This window comes from Lygodium microphyllum, chromosome 16 (assembly GCF_053477565.2).
Source record: "Lygodium microphyllum isolate KBCC chromosome 16, Lygodium_microphyllum_v1.1.10, whole genome shotgun sequence".
NCBI classification, from domain to species: Eukaryota; Viridiplantae; Streptophyta; class Polypodiopsida; order Schizaeales; family Lygodiaceae; genus Lygodium; species Lygodium microphyllum.
The window spans coordinates 139,378,136-139,394,954 of NC_141150.1; the positions used below are offsets into that span (position 1 = coordinate 139,378,136).

Consider the following 16,819-nt stretch of genomic DNA (forward strand, 5'->3'; position numbering starts at 1 on the left):
TCAAGAGCTCATGAATGTAGCACTACTTGTGACTATGAAATGAAAATCCCTTCAGGCATTTGATACACATCAAGACCCAAGAATTAGTGAAGAATCCTTAATTTGTCATATCAAATTCATTTCTCAGAAGATCACAAGTCCTCTGTATCTCTCGCACATAACTTCTTGCCTAGTGAGGATTAGATCATCCACATAGAGGATGAATAGAACCACCTACTGATCCACAACCTGAAAGTAAAGGTTTGGATCATAATGTGACCTTCTGAAACCATGGTGAAGAAAGAACTGATTGATCCATTGGTACCAAGTACGAGGTGCTTGCTTCAGGCCATACAAAGCCTTCTGCAAGTGATAGCTATCATCCTCACGACTTACAAACAACAAGAAAACCTAGGGGTTGCTCCACATAAATCTCCTCCTCTAGAATATTGTCGAGAAAGGCAGACTTCACATCCATCTAAAAAATAGGCCAATGGTTGGGTGGTGAGCTACAAGTGCTAGAACCGTTTGGATCATAGACATACGTGCAGTCGGAGCAAAAGTCTCCGCATAATCCAACGATCCGAAGAGATGAAAGATCGAGGTAAGCGAGGGATATAATCTTTGATGAGGCTTCGGCCTGCATTTTATGTCTTAAGAGTTAGTAGGGGAATGAAATAGCTCCTAATATCGTTTGACTCAGACTAAGGCTCAAACTCAAGAGATGATGGTAAACCCGAGGTTTTTTCCACCCATGAATAGGGCCATGCCGACTGCAATTACGTGTATTGAGCTGCTTCATTGTAGAGAAGGAGAGAGCTGTATTCTTCTCTACAGCCAGCCAAAAGGGTGCCAATGAAAAGATTGCTAGTAGAAATTATCACTAGTGGAAAGAATGCTAGTGGAAATGGTCCCAGTTGATACATTGCTAGTAGAAAAGTTGCTTGTGCAAAGATTGCCAGTAAGAATCATTGCTAATGGAATAAACATGGCACATTCCCTCCCCCCTCCTTCAGGAGAACCCTACTCCATCCAATCTCAAAAGACCACACCCCCCACAACATGGCATGTCATCCCCCCTCCCCCCCGTCCCCCCTCAAAAAACCCCACTTCACCCAACCCCAAAAAACCACACTCCCCCACGAGATGGTATACATATCCTCTCTTCTAAAAACCACGGTTTAATCCCTATACCCAACCTCCACTTTGTCATGAAATCACACAATCACATACACATCCCTCTCTCCTCCCAACTCTCTTTTAAAAAAAACCCCACTCCACCCAACCCCAGAAATGTCCACTCTCTCACAACAAGGTACACCTCTCTCCCTCTTCCCAAAAACCCCGCTTCATCCAACTCGAAAAAACCCCACACCGCGTCACGACATGGCACACCACCCCCCTCTTCCCAAAAACCTTGGTCCACCCAATCACATAAAACCCCACTCCCCCACCACAACATGGCACATCGTCCCCTCCTCCCCCCTTCAAAAAATCTCGCTTCACCCAACCCCAAAAAACCCCACCCCCCTATAATATGGCACACGCACCCTCTCTCCCAAAAACCGCGGCACAACCCCTACACCCAACCTCCACTCCGCCATGACATGGCACACACATGCACATCTCTCTCTCCTCCCCTTCTCTCAAAAACCTCGCTTTACCCAACCCTAAAAAGACCCACTCTCCCATGACATGGCATGCAACCCCCCTCTTCCCAAGAACCCTTGTCTATCCAACCCCAAAAAACCCCACACCGCGCCACGACATGGCACACCATTCCCCTTCCTGCCCAAAAAACCCCAAAAAAACTACACCCCCACCACAACATGGCATGTCGTCCCCCCCCCAAAAAAACCACCCTTCATCTAACCTCAGAAAACTACAGTCTCCCACAACAAGGCCAATCATCACATATTGAGAATTATGGTGATTCTAAGTATGATCGACTTCTTCCCTATAGTTTAAATAAAAACCCACAAAAAGAAAAGGAAGTCCGTCTTTTCTTGCAACAACTTCAATAAATCCATCATTCTTGATTCTACCCCATGAAGCAATGCCATTGATTTCTCAACCCGAGGTTTTTTCCGCCCATGAATAGGGAGTAGGCTCAGTGCGATAGGGGTCCCTGTGGACAAGTAGAAGAGACGAAGAAAACTCCACTCCAAGTTGAGAAAGCTTATCCTCATGGGCTATAGCAGGACCACGTAAGGTTATGAGCTCTACGATCCAAAGACACGAAAGATGGAGGAGGTAAGTAGGACCACGAAAGGTTATGGGCTCTATAATCCGAAGAGATGAAAGATCGAGGTAGGCCAAGGATGTGATCTTTGATGAGGCTTTGGTCTGCATTTTATGTCTCAAGAGTTAGTAAGGTCTACGGGGCAAGAAATAGGCCTACAGGTGGCCAAACCAAAGTCTATCAAGAGCTCATGAATGTAGCACTACTTGTGACTATGAAATGAAAATCCCTTCAGGCATTTGATACACATCAAGACCCAAGAATTAGTGAAGAATCCTTAATTTGTCATATCAAATTCATTTCTCAGAAGATCACAAGTCCTCTGTATCTCTCGCACATAACTTCTTGCCTAGTGAGGATTAGATCATCCACATAGAGGATGAGTAGAACCACCTACTGATCGACAACCTGAAAGTAAAGGTTTGGATCATAATGTGACCTTCTGAAACCATGGTGAAGAAAGAACTGATTGATCCATTGGTACCAAGTACGGGGTGCTTGCTTCAGGCCATACAAAGCCTTCTGCAAGTGATAGCTATCATCCTCACGACTTACAAACAACAAGAAAACCTAGGGGTTGCTCCACATAAATCTCCTGCTCTAGAATATTGTCGAGAAAGGCAGACTTCACATCCATCTAAAAAATAGGCCAATGGTTGGGTGGTGAGCTACAAGTGCTAGAACCGTTTGGATCATAGACATAAGTGCAGTCGGAGCAAAAGTCTCCGCATAATCCAACGATCCGAAGAGATGAAAGATCGAGGTAAGCGAGGGATATAATCTTTGATGAGGCTTCGGCCCGCATTTTATGTCTTAAGAGTTAGTAGGGGAATGAAATAGCTCCTAATATCGTTTGACTTAGACTAAGGCTCAAACTCAAGAGATGATGGTAAACCCGAGGTTTTTTCCACCCATGAATAGGGCCATGCCGACTGCAATTATGTGTATTGAGCCGCTTCATTGTAGAGAAGGAGGGAGCTGTATTCTTCTCTACAGCCAGCCAAAAGGGTGCCAATGAAAAGATTGCTAGTACAAATTATCACTAGTGGAAAGAATGTTAGTGGAAATGGTCCCAGTTGATACATTGCTAGTAGCAAAGTTGCTTGTGCAAAGATTGCCAGTAAGAATCATTGCTAATGGAATAAACATGGCACATCCCCTCCCCCCTCCTTTAGGAGAACCCTACTCCATCCAATCTCAAAAGACCACACCCCCCACAACATGGCATGTCATCCCCCCTCCCCCCTCGTCCCCCCTCAAAAAACCCCACTTCGCCCAACCCCAAAAAACCACACTCCCCCACGAGATGGTATTTATATCCTCTCTTCTAAAAACCGTGGTTTAATCCCTATACCCAACCTCCACTTCGCCATGAAATCACACAATCACATACACATCCCTCTCTCCTCCCAACTCTCTTTTAAAAAAAACCCCACTCCACCCAACCCCAGAAATGTCCACTCTCTCACAACAAGGTACACCTCTCTCCCTCTTCCCAAAAACCCTGCTTCACCCAACTCGAAAAAACCCCACACCGCGTCACGACATGGCACACCACCCCCCTCCTTCCCAAAAACCTTGGTCCACCCAATCACAGAAAACCCCACTCCCCCACCACAACATGGCACATCGTCCCCTCCTCCCCCCTTCAAAAAATCTCGCTTCACCCAACCCCAAAAAACCCCACCCCCTATAATATGGCACACGCACCCTCTCTCCCAAAAACCGCGGCACAACCCCTACACCCAACCTCCACTCCGCCATGACATGGCACACACATGCACATCTCTCTCTCCTCCCCTTTTCTCAAAAACCTTGCTTTACCCAACCCTAAAAAGACCCACTCTCCCATGACATGGCATGCAACCCCCCTCTTCCCAAGAACCCTTGTCTATCCAACCCCAAAAAACCCCACACCGCGCCACGACATGGCACACCATTCCCCTTCCTGCCAAAAAAACCCTGCTCCACCCAACCCCAAAAAAACTACACTCCCCCACCACAACATGGCATGTCGTCCCCCCCCTCAAAAAAACCCCCCTTCATCTAACCTCACAAAACTACAGTCTTCCACAACAAGGCAAATCATCACATATTGAGAATTATGGTGATTCTAAGTATGATCGACTTCTTCCCTATAGTTTAAATAAAAACCCACAAAAAGAAAAGGAAGTCCGTCTTTTCTTGCAACAACTTCAATAAATCCATAATTCTTGATTCTACCCCATGAAGCAATGCCATTGATTTCTCAACCCGAGGTTTTTTCTGCCCATGAATAGGGAGTAGGCTCGGTGTGATAGGGGTCCCTGTGGACAAGTAGAAGAGACGAAGAAAACTCCACTCCAAGTTGAGAAAGCTTATCTTCATGGGCTATAGCAGGACCACGTAAGGTTATGAGCTCTACGATCCAAAGACACGAAAGATGGAGAAGGTAAGTAGGACCGCGAAAGGTTATGGGCTCTATAATCCGAAGAGATGAAAGATCGAGGTAGGCCAAGGATGTGATCTTTGATGAGGCTTTGGTCTGCATTTTATGTCTCAAGAGTTAGTAAGGTCTACGGGGCAAGAAATACGCCTACAGGTGGCCAAACCAAAGTCTATCAAGAGCTCATGAATGTAGCACTACTTGTGACTATGAAATGAAAATCCCTTCAGGCATTTGATACACATCAAGACCCAAGAATTAGTGAAGAATCCTTAATTTGTCATATCAAATTCATTTCTCAGAAGATCACAAGTCCTCTGTATCTCTCACACATAACTTCTTGCCTAGTGAGGATTAGATCATCCACATAGAGGATGAGTAGAAACACCTACTGATCCACAACCTGAAAGTAAAGGTTTGGATCATAATGTGACCTTCTGAAACCATGGTGAAGAAAGAACTGATTGATCCATGAGTACCAAGTACGGGGTGCTTGCTTGAGGCCATATAAAGCCTTCTGCAAGTGATAGCTATCATCCTCATGACTTACAAACAACAAGAAAACCTAGGGGTTGCTCCACATGTGACCTTCTGAAACCATGGTGAAGAAAGAACTGATTGATCCAAACCTTACTTACTTCTTGTTGTTTGTAAGTCATGAGGATGATAGCTATCACTTGCAGAAGGCTTTATATGCACCCTCAAGCAAGAGCACCCGGTACTTGGTACTCATGGATCAATGAGTTCTTCACCATGGTTTCGAAGGTCACATTATGATCCAAACCTTACTTTCTTGTTGTTTGTAAGTCATGAGGATGATAGCTATCACTTGCAGAAGGCTTTATATGGCCTCAAGCAAGCACCCCGTACTTGGTACTCATGGATCAATCAGTTCTTCTCTCACCATGGTTTCCGAAGGTTCGCATGATCCAACAATGTGTATTGAGCCGCTTCATTGTAGAGAAGGAGAGAGCTGTATTCTTCTCTACAGCCAGCCAAAAGGGTGCCAATGAAAAGATTGCTAGTACAAATTATCACTAGTGGAAAGAATGTTAGTGGAAATGGTCCCAGTTGATACATTGCTAGTAGAAAAGTTGCTTGTGCAAAGATTGCCAGTAAGAATCATTGCTAATGGAATAAACATGGCACATCCCCTCCCCCTCCTTCAGGAGAACCCTACTCCATCCAATCTCAAAAGACCACATCCCCCACAACATGGCATGTCATCCCCCCCTCCCCCCTCGTCCCCCCTCAAAAAACCCCACTTCGCCCAACCCCAAAAAACCACACTCCCCCACGAGATGGTATACATACCCTCTCTTCTAAAAACCGTGGTTTAATCCCTATACCCAACCTCCACTTCGCCATGAAATCACACAATCACATACACATCCCTCTCTCCTCCCAACTCTCTTTTAAAAAAAACCCCACTCCACCCAACCCCAGAAATGTCCACTCTCTCACAACAAGGTACACCTCTCTCCCTCTTCCCAAAAACCCCGCTTCACCCAACTCGAAAAAACCCCACACCGCGTCACGACATGGCACACCACCCCCCTCCTTCCCAAAAACCTTGGTCCACCCAATCATAGAAAACCCCACTCCCCCACCACAACATGGCACATCGTCCCCTCCTCCCACCTTCAAAAAATCTCGCTTCACCCAACCCCAGAAAACCCCACCCCCCTATAATATGGCACACGCACCCTCTCTCCCAAAAACCGCGGCACAACCCCTACACCCAACCTCCACTCCGCCATGACATGGCACACACATGCACATCTCTATCTACTCCCCTTTTCTCAAAAACCTCGCTTTACCCAACCTTAAAAAGACCCACTCTCCCATGACATGGCATGCAACCCCCCTCTTCCCAAGAACCCTTGTCTATCCAACCCCAAAAAACCCCACACCGCGCCATGACATGGCACACCATTCCCCTTCCTGCCCAAAAAACCCCAAAAAAACTACACTCCCCCACCACAACATGGCATGTCGTCCCCCCCTCAAAAAAACCCCCCTTCATCTAACCTAAAAAAACTACAGTCTCCCACAACAAGGCAAATCATCACATATTGAGAATTATGGTGATTCTAAGTATGATCGACTTCTTCCCTATAGTTTAAATAAAAACCCACAAAAAGAAAAGGAAGTCCGTATTTTCTTGCAACGACTTCAATAAATCCATAATTCTTGATTCTACCCCATGAAGCAATGCCATTGATTTCTCAACCCGAGGTTTTTTCCGCCCATGAATAGGGAGTAGGCTCGGTGCGATAGGGGTCCCTGTGGACAAGTAGAAGAGACGAAGAAAACTCCACTCCAAGTTGAGAAAGGTTATCTTCATGGGCTATAGCAGGACCACGTAAGGTTATGAGCTCTATGATCCAAAGACACGAAAGATGGAGGAGGTAAGTAGGACCACGAAAGGTTATGGGCTCTATAATCCGGAGATGAAAGATCGAGGTAGGCCAAGGATGTGATCTTTGATGAGGCTTTGGTCTGCATTTTATGTCTCAAGAGTTAGTAAGGTCTACGGGGCAAGAAATAGGCCTACAGGTGGCCAAACCAAAGTCTATCAAGAGCTCATGAATGTAGCACTACTTGTGACTATGAAATGAAAATCCCTTCAGGCATTTGATACACATCAAGACCCAAGAATTAGTGAAGAATCCTTAATTTGTCATATCAAATTCATTTCTCAGAAGATCACAAGTCCTCTGTATCTCTCGCACATAACTTCTTGCCTAGTGAGGATTAGATCATCCACATAGAGGATAAGTAGAAACACCTACTGATCCACAACCTGAAAGTAAAGGTTTGGATCATAATGTGACCTTCTGAAACCATGGTGAAGAAAGAACTGATTGATCCATTGGTACCAAGTACGGGGTGCTTGCTTCAGGCCATACAAAGCCTTCTGCAAGTGATAGCTATCATCCTCACGACTTACAAACAACAAGAAAACCTAGGGGTTGCTCCACATAAATCTCCTCCTCTAGAATATTGTCGAGAAAGGCAGACTTCACATCCATCTAAAAAATAGGCCAATGGTTGGGTGGTGAGCTACAAGTGCTAGAACCGTTTGGATCATAGACATACGTGCAGTCGGAGCAAAAGTCTCCGCATAATCCAACGATCCGAAGAGATGAAAGATCGAGGTACGCGAGGGATATAATCTTTGATGAGGCTTCGGCCTGCATTTTATGTCTTAAGAGTTAATAGGGGAATGAAATAGCTCGTAATATCCTTTGACTCAGACTAAGGCTCAAACTCAAGAGATGATGGTAAACCCGAGGTTTTTTCCACCCATGAATAGGGCCATGCCGACTACAATTATGTGTATTGAGCCGCTTCATTGTAGAGAAGGAGAGAGCTATATTCTTCTCTACAGCCAGCCAAAAGGGTGCCAATGAAAAGATTGCTAGTACAAATTATCACTAGTGGAAAGAATGTTAGTGGAAATGGTCCCAGTTGATACGTTGCTAGTAGAAAAGTTGCATGTGCAAAGATTGCCAGTAAGAATCATTGCTAATGGAATAAACATGGCACATCCCCTCCCCCCTCCTTCAGGAGAATCCTACTCCATCCAATCTCAAAAGACCACACCCCCCACAACATGGCATGTCATCCCCCCCTCCCCCCTCGTCCCCCCTCAAAAAACCCCACTTCGCCCAACCCCAAAAAACCACACTCCCCCACGAGATGGTATACATACCCTCTCTTCTAAAAACCGCGGTTTAATCCCTATACCCAACCTCCACTTCGCCATGAAATCACACAATCACATACACATCCCTCTCTCCTCCCAACTCTCTTTTAAAAAAAACCCCACTCCACCCAACCCCAGAAATGTCCACTCTCTCACAACAAGGTACACCTCTCTCCCTCTTCCCAAAAACCCCGCTTCACCCAACTCAAAAAAACCCCACACTGCGTCATGACATGGCACACCACCCCCCTCCTTCCCAAAAACCTTGGTCCACCAATCACAGAAAACCCCACTCCCCCACCACAACATGGCACATCGTCCCCTCCTCCCCCCTTCAAAAAATCTCGCTTCACCCAACCCCAAAAAACCCCACCCCCCTATAATATGGCACACGCACCCTCTCTCCCAAAAACCGCGGCACAACCCCTACACCCAACCTCCACTCCGCCATGACATGGCACACACATGCACATCTTTCTCTCCTCCCCTTTTCTCAAAAACCTCGCTTTACCCAACCCTAAAAAGACCCACTCTCCCATGACATGGCATGCAACCCCCCTCTTCCCAAGAACCCTTGTCTATCCAACCCCAAAAAACCCCACACCGCGCCATGACATGGCACACCATTCCCCTTCCTGCCCAAAAAACCCCAAAAAAACTACACTCCCCCACCACAACATGGCATGTCGTCCCCCCCCCTCAAAAAAACCCCCCTTCATCTAACCTCAAAAAACTACAGTCTCCCACAACAAGGCAAATCATCACATATTGAGAATTATGGTGATTCTAAGTATGATCGACTTCTTCCCTATAGTTTAAATAAGAACCCACAAAAAGAAAAGGAAGTCCGTCTTTTCTTGCAACGACTTCAATAAATCCATAATTCTTGATTCTACCCCAAAATCTCGCTCTACCTAACCCTAGAAAACCCTAGTTCACCATGACATGGCACACACTCTCTCTCTCTTTCCAAAAACCCCGCTCCACTCAATCCCAAAAAACCCCACAAAACCCCACGACATGGCACACCCTCCCCTTCTCTTTCCCAAAAACCTCACTCCATCCGACCCCAAAAAACCCCGCTCTCCCACCACAACATAGCATGTCATCCCCCCTCTCAAAAAACCCCGCTTGAGCTAACCCCAAAAAACCTTTGTCTCCCACAACATGGCACACCTCCCCTCATCTTTCCAAAGACTCGGCTCCAAGCAATCCCAAGAAACGAAATCGCCCATGACATGGCACATACCCTCTCTCCCTTCCCAAAAACCCCGCTTCAACCAACCCTAAAAAACCCGATACTGCAACATGGTACGTCATCCCTAAAAAACCCCGATTTCTAACCACAACATGGCATGTCATACCGCCTCTCCAAAAATCCTGCTTCGCCCGTCCCAAAAAAACCTGTGTCTCCCATGACATGGCACACCTCCCCCCGTCTTCCCAAAGATCCCGCTCCACCCAACCCCAAGAAATCCACTTCTCTACGACATGGCACACACCCTCAATCTTTTGCTAGCCTCATTGATGACCTCACAACACATAAAGTAGGTTCACCCTAACATTCTCTCATGAGTGTAAATACATCTCCCTTTTTCCACCAAACAGAGGGGCATTCACATGAGCCTAGTTGAAAAGCCTATTTCTTACAGGGTGGAGCGGGGTTCTTGGGGAGGTTGTGCCATGTCGCAGGAGAGTGGGTTTTTTTGGGGTTGGGTCCTTGCTCGGAAGATCAGAAGTCCTATGTATCTCTTGCATATAACTTCTTGCCTAGTGAGGATTAGATCACCCACATAGAGGATGAGTAGAACCACCTACTAATTCACAACCTGAAAGTAAAGGTTTGGATCATAATGTGACCTTCTGAAACCATGGCGAAGAAAGATTTGATTGATCCATTGGTACCAAGTACAGGGTGCTTGCTTCAAGCCATACAAAGCCTTCTGCAAGTGATAGCTATCATCCTCACGACTTACAAACAACAAGAAAACCTAGGGGTTGCTCCACATAAATCTCCTCCTCTAGAATACTATCGAGAAAGACAGACTTCACATCCATCTAAAAAAGAGGCCAATGGTTGAGTGGTGAGCTACAAGTGCTAGAACCGTTTGGATCATAGACATACGTGCAGTCGGAGCAAAAGTATCCGCATAATCCAATGATCCGAAGAGATGAAAGATCGAGGTAAGCGAGGGATATAATCTTTGATGAGGCTTCGGCCTGCATTTTATGTCTTAAGAGTTAGTCGGGGAATGAAAGAGCTTCTAATAACATTTGACTCAGACTAAGGCTCAAACTCAAGAGATGACGGTAAACCCGAGGTTTTTTCCACCCATGAATAGGGCCATGCTGACTGCAATTATGTGTATTGAGCCGCTTCATTGTAGAGAAGGAGAGAGCTGTATTCTTTGATTTAAGCTTCTTTAAGAAGCTTGTAGAAGCTTCTTCTCTTTGTACACTTAACCAAATTCACACTCTCCTTATGAACTAGCTTCGGTTAGCTCATGTTCTCGCGCACTTAGTCCATCTATCTTCGGGTTTTTGGATTTATCTTGCAGTCTTTGGCTCGGCTCGCATCACGGCTCCAATCATGACTCAGATAGTTTGCTCTAGTACACGAAATTGAATATTAATGCATACATGCACGCGCAATGTCCGGGTTTCTTCATGTTGGGTTTTATACACAAGCAAAGACACGCATTCACACGGAATCCTCACACTAAATACATGTAGCTCGAGTACTACTCGAGATTACAAAAAATTAAGATGAAGCACACAGCAAACATATCAATCACACACACAAAAGAACTTAAAATTTGCAGTGGTTCGTCAAGGATTTCCATGCGTGGCCGCGAAGTGCCATGACAGTGGGGTTTTTGGGAAGAGGGGGAGAGGTGTGCCATGTCGTGGGAGAGTGGGGTTTTTTGGGGTTGGGCGGAGCTAGGTTTTTGAGAAAAGAGAGTTGGCAGGGGAGAGGGATGTATGTGTTTGTGTGCCATGTCGTAGCAGAGTGGAGGTTGTGTGTAGTCTTTTGGGGTTGGATGAAGCAGGGTTCTTGGGAAGGAGGGTGAGAGGGGGTGTGCCATGTCATGGGGTGGTGTGGGATTTTTTTGGGTTGGGAGGAGTGAGGTTTTTGAGAAGGGAGAGATGGTGTGTGCCATGTCATGGGGGAGTGGGTTTTTTGGGCTTAGGTGGAGCAGGGTATTTGGGAAGAGGGTGGGACGTGTGCCATATCGTGGGAGAGTGAGGTTTCTTGGGATCGGGCGAAGCGGAGTTTTTTGAGAGGGGGGACGACGTGCCCTGTTGTGGTGGGAGAGTGGGGTTTTTTGGTGTTGGATGGAGCGAGGTTTTTGGGAAGGAAAGGGGTGTGCCATGTCGTAGAGCGTTGTGGGGTTTTTTGAAGGGGAGGGACGATGTGCCATGTTGTGGTGCGGGAGTGGAGTTTTTTGGGGTTGGGTTGAGTGGGGTTTTTGGGAAGGAAGGGGGGTGGTGTGCTGTATCGTGGTGCGATGTGGGGTTTTTTGGGTTTGGGTGGAGCAGGGTTCTTGGGAAGAGGGGGGGAGGTGTGCCATGTCTTGGGAGAGTGGGTTTTTTGGCGTTGGGTGGAGCGGGATTTTGGAGAAAAGAGAGTTGGGAGGAGAGAGGGATTTGCGTCCGTGTGTGCAACGTCGTGGCAGAGTGGAGGTCGGGTGTAAGGGTTATGCCGTAGTTATTGGGAGAGAGGGTGTACGTGCCATATCTTGGGGAGTCGGGTTTTTTGGGGTTGGGCGAAGCGGGGTTTTTTGAAAGGGGGGACCATGTGCCTTATTGTGGTAGGGGAGATTGGTCTTTTAGGGTTGGATGGAGTGGGGTCCTTGGGAAGGGAGGGGATGGGGTGTGCCATGTCGTGGGGTGGTGTGGGGCTTTTTGGGGTTTTGTGGACTGAGGTTTTTGAAAAGAGAGAGAGGGTGTGTGCCATGTCATGGGGGAATCGGTTTTTTGGAGTTGGGTGGAGCGGAGTTTTCAAAGGGTTGGGTGGAGCGAGGTTTTTGAAAAAAGAGAGTTAGGGGGACAGAGGGGTATGTGTGTGTGTGCATGATGCCGTGGTAGAGTGGAGATTAGGTGTAGGGGTTGTGCGGTGGTTTTTGGGAGAGGGTGTGTGTGCCATATCGTGGGGGAGTGGGGTTTTTTGGGGTTGGGTGAAGTAGGGTTTTTTGAAGGGGGAACGACGTGCCATGTTGTGGTGGGGGTATTTTGGGGCTCAGTGCAGCGGGGTTGTCGGGAAGGAGGGGGTGGTGTGTCATGTCATGGTGCAGTGTGGGGTTTTTTGGGGTTGGGTGGAGCGGGGTTCTTGGGAAGAGGGGGGAGGTGTGCCATGTCGTGGGAAAGTGGGTTTTTTTCGAGTTGGGTGGAGCGGGCTTTTTGAGAAAAGAGAGTTGGGAGGAGAGAGGGATATGTGTGTGTGTGTGCCATGTCATGGCGGAGTGGAGGTTAGGTGTAGGGGTTTGCATTTTTTTGAAAAGAGGGCACATATGCCATATCGTGGGGGAGTGGGGTTTTTTGGTGTTGGGCGAAGCGGGGTTTTTTGAAGGGGGGAGGGGACGACGATATGCCATGTTGTGGTGGGGGGATTGGAAGAGGGGGGAGGTGTGCCATGTCGTAGAAGAGTGGCTTTTTTTGGGGTTTGGTGGAGCGGGGTTTTTTAGAAAAGAGTGTTGGGAGAAGAGAGGGATGTGTGTGTGTGTGTGTGTGTGTGTGTGTGTGTGTGTGTGTGTGTGTGTGTGTGTGTGTGTGTGTGTGTGTGTGTGTGTGTGTGTGTGTGTGTGTGTGTGTGGCATGTCGTGGCACTGTGGAGGTTGGGTGTAGGGGTTGTGCCGTGATTTTTGGGGGAGAGTGTGTGTGTGCCATATCATGCCGGAGTGGGGTTTTTTGGGGATGGGAAAAGCGGGGTTTTTTAAGGGGGGTGGGGGGCGACATGCCATGTTGTATTGGGGGAGAGGGGGGAAGGGGCTGTGCTACATCGTGGGGTGGTGTGGGGTTTTTTGGGGCTAGGTAGATTGAGGTTTTGGGGAAGGAGGGGAGGGTTGTGTGCCATGTCATGACAGGGTGTGAGGTTTTTTGGGGTTGGGTGGAGTGGGGTTCTTAGGAAGAAAGGGGAGGTATACTATGTCATGGGAGAGTGGGTTTTTTTAGGGATGGGTGGAGCGGGGTTTTTGAGAAAAGAGAGTTGGGAGGAGAGATGGATGCATGTGTGTGTATGCCATGTCGTGGCGGGGCGGAGGTTGGGTGTAGGGGTTATGCCGTTGTTTTTGAAAGAGAGGGTATGTGTGCCATATCGTGGAAAAGGGGGGTTTTTTGGGGTTGGGCGAAGTGTGGTTTTTTGGGGTCTTTTGGGGTTGGATGGAGCGGGGTTCTTAGGAAGGAGGGGTGGAGGGGATGTGCTAGAATGGCAAGCGGCTTCCTGAAGACAGGTGTTCATTTGGCTACAGCTCCCAATCCCAAGGTTATCGCTTCAAGTCCGAGACAACTGGGGCTTCAAGAATGACTGAAATGCAGATTGGGGCATAGCATAAACGCAGATTGGGGCTTCAAGACGAAATGCATACTCAATGCAATTAAACCACAACAAAAACAAACTCAAAATTACAGAGAAACTTTAAGAGGCTTCGTTCAAAATTAAAACACAGAGAGAGGGACGAGAGAGAGAGAGGTTACAGCTACCTTGTTTTCAGACTGTCGTAGGCAAAAATCCTATCAATCTCGTCAAATACAGCCTACAAAAGTACCTCGTTTTCAGATTCACAGAGAGAGAGAGAGAGAGAGAGAGAGAGAGAGAGAGAGAGAGAGAGAGAGGTACCTCGCTTTCAGAAATTCAGACTCAAGAGAAGACACAGAGGCACACATAAATGGGTTGATATATGCCATTATGAAACCAGATGAGAAGGTTGATATTATGTACAGGAATATCAAGCATGCCTTCTTTTAGCGAGTTCAAAAAAGATATGATTACTCTCCTTCACCTACACTTGCATAGCTTTATCATGGTTGGAAATAAGAAGACCAAGGATGTACAATTCTTCGTTGAGGTCAATGGAGGTAGTTCACCAATTGGTGGGGTAGATGCAGCACATATGATCCAAATGTGATTGAGGAAAAGCAATAGGAAAGGGATAGCAAAAATAAGGTTAACAAACGAGTTTAACCTTTTTGTGAAGAGAGGACATACACCCTCTCTCCCTTCCCAAATCCCGCTCCACCTAATCCCAAAAAACCCCTCAACGCCCCATCATATGGCACAACCCCCCTCCTCAAAAAGCCCCATTGCATCCAACCCCAAAAAACCCCGCTCTCCCACCACAACATGGCATGTCATCTCCCTTCCCCCTCTCAAAAAACACTGCTTCGCTCGACCCCAAAAAACCTCGCTCTCCCACGACATGGCACACCTCTCCCTCTCTTCCCAAAGACCTCGCTCCACCCAACCCCAAAAAACCCACTCCCCCATGACATGGCACACACCCTCTCTCCCTTCCCAAAAAGCCCGCTCCACCCAACCCTAAAAAACCCCACACCACCCCACGACATGGCACACCCCCTCCCCCACTCCTTTCCAAGAACCCATCGAAGGATACGTAATGTGTTTCGTGCTAGTTTGCAATGCCCTTTTGTGGGAAAGTTTGCTAGACCTACTATGGAAGATGCTCCCAAGGTTGATGAAATTGAAGAAATCCTTCAACTAAAGGAAAGTAGGTGGATCCATCTATCCATTGTAACTTTTAATATGGCCACAAAATCGCAATCTCTCCATTTTTTTGGTTTTACAACCATGTAAGCTTGGATTCTTGACTTGAGCCTAGCTCAAATTTGCTTGAGTGTTTGAGCTAGGAATAAAGGTTGCTTAAATTATGCAAGATATCTAAAAAGTTATGCTCAAAATTTGGATATATGATGGAAGATGGTTTTGAGGTAAGACTACTTAGCAAGGGTATCCCTGTGGTCCATGTATGTTTTAGAGTGGAATGTAATGTAAAAGTGAGGTACACGTGCAAAGAGTATGGGGATATTTACTATGGGAGTTTGAACAAATGTGTGGGAGTGTGTTTCATTGGCATGGTAGTGTGTATCGGTCTATGGATTTGTAATGGGAGTAGCATACCCACACACACATACGTCTGGCACAATGTAGATGGAAATATTTTATCCCTCTTTTGTGAATATTGTAGGGAATGTTGATGCCATCATTGCTTTGCATGCAAGATGTGTATTTTTTGTGAAGAAGCATGCGACCGTTTTTTTAACCACAGAAGATTATCATTTTCTATTAAAACACCCCAAGGGCATAGACCTCAAGGTAAAATACATCCATGATCTTACATCATAGGGCTAAAAATCCAAGACAAAACACACAAATAACCCCGGGCTTGAAGCTCTGAAGGGGTTATCTACATACAACGATAGACTCGTTATAGGGGGGGGGAGGGTGGGCGGGGGGTTTACCATTGTGTGGGTAGTACCCAAATTATTATGATATTTGCAGCAGTTTTAAGAAAAAAGGAAGGAAGGGCATATCATGAAAGAGGTGCCTAACCAAATGAAGTTGAATCTAGGGCTTCTTCTCAAATACCCAATAGCAAAACAACCTAGCATGCCACACAGATATATAAAAGAGCCAATGAGTTAACAATCTTATTTCCCATAGTTCTCTCTCTTTCTCTCTCTCTCTCTCTCTCTCTCTCTCTCTCTCTCTCTCTCTCTCTCTCTCTCTCTCTCTAGATCTTGCACCTATGTGCAACCTCGCAAACTCAAAGATACTAAATGACCCATCTTTAGCTTGGTGAGTGGACTAAAGTGCCTAAGAGATCACTTGCAAGGGACTCTTTAGCTATCCTAAGAATTGACTAGCAACAACAAGAGCTAGTTCAAAACATAGTGAGATGTTACACTTCTTGCACCGTGACATGGAGAGGTGCCGCGGGCCTAGTGACATCATTTCAGATATCTTTGACCAAAATGGGAAAGAGGTTTGACCACAGAGAAGCGCCCAAAAGAGTAACAGTCCAAAAACGAGTTGTTCGTGGTGAACGTCGTCATACCCTCTGCACATGCACATGACGTACCAGGCAAGCAAAGCCAGTTTAACTGCACAGTTAGAAAGGGTGCACCATTTTCCAATTTGGCGCACATGAGGTACGCTCGTCTCATCTCCATTGCATCTCTTTTTCCATGTTTGTTCTGTAATAGGCATCCTTTGCTTGTGCCACGTGTCTCAGTTGAACTGTGAAATGGTGAAACACAGAATTTTCCCACCGTTATCGGGCCTCTCCTAGTTGAACTGTAGTTTGCCTGCCACGTCAAAAAAGGTCTCACCACGGTGACCTTTTCGAGCCTGTGGTACTTCATCTGCACAGCACGCCAAGTCTCGACAATGGACAAGGTCTTGCTCTCCCCCTCCCTGATGTACACATATGTATGCATGTATGAT

At 46.7% G+C, this 16,819-nt stretch overlaps 1 pseudogene; it reads right to left on the reverse strand.

Moving 5' to 3' along the window:
• The window catches only part of LOC148023498 (putative pre-mRNA-splicing factor ATP-dependent RNA helicase DEAH5), a 98,508-nt pseudogene that overhangs the window by 33,607 nt on the left and 48,082 nt on the right, over positions 1-16,819 (reverse strand).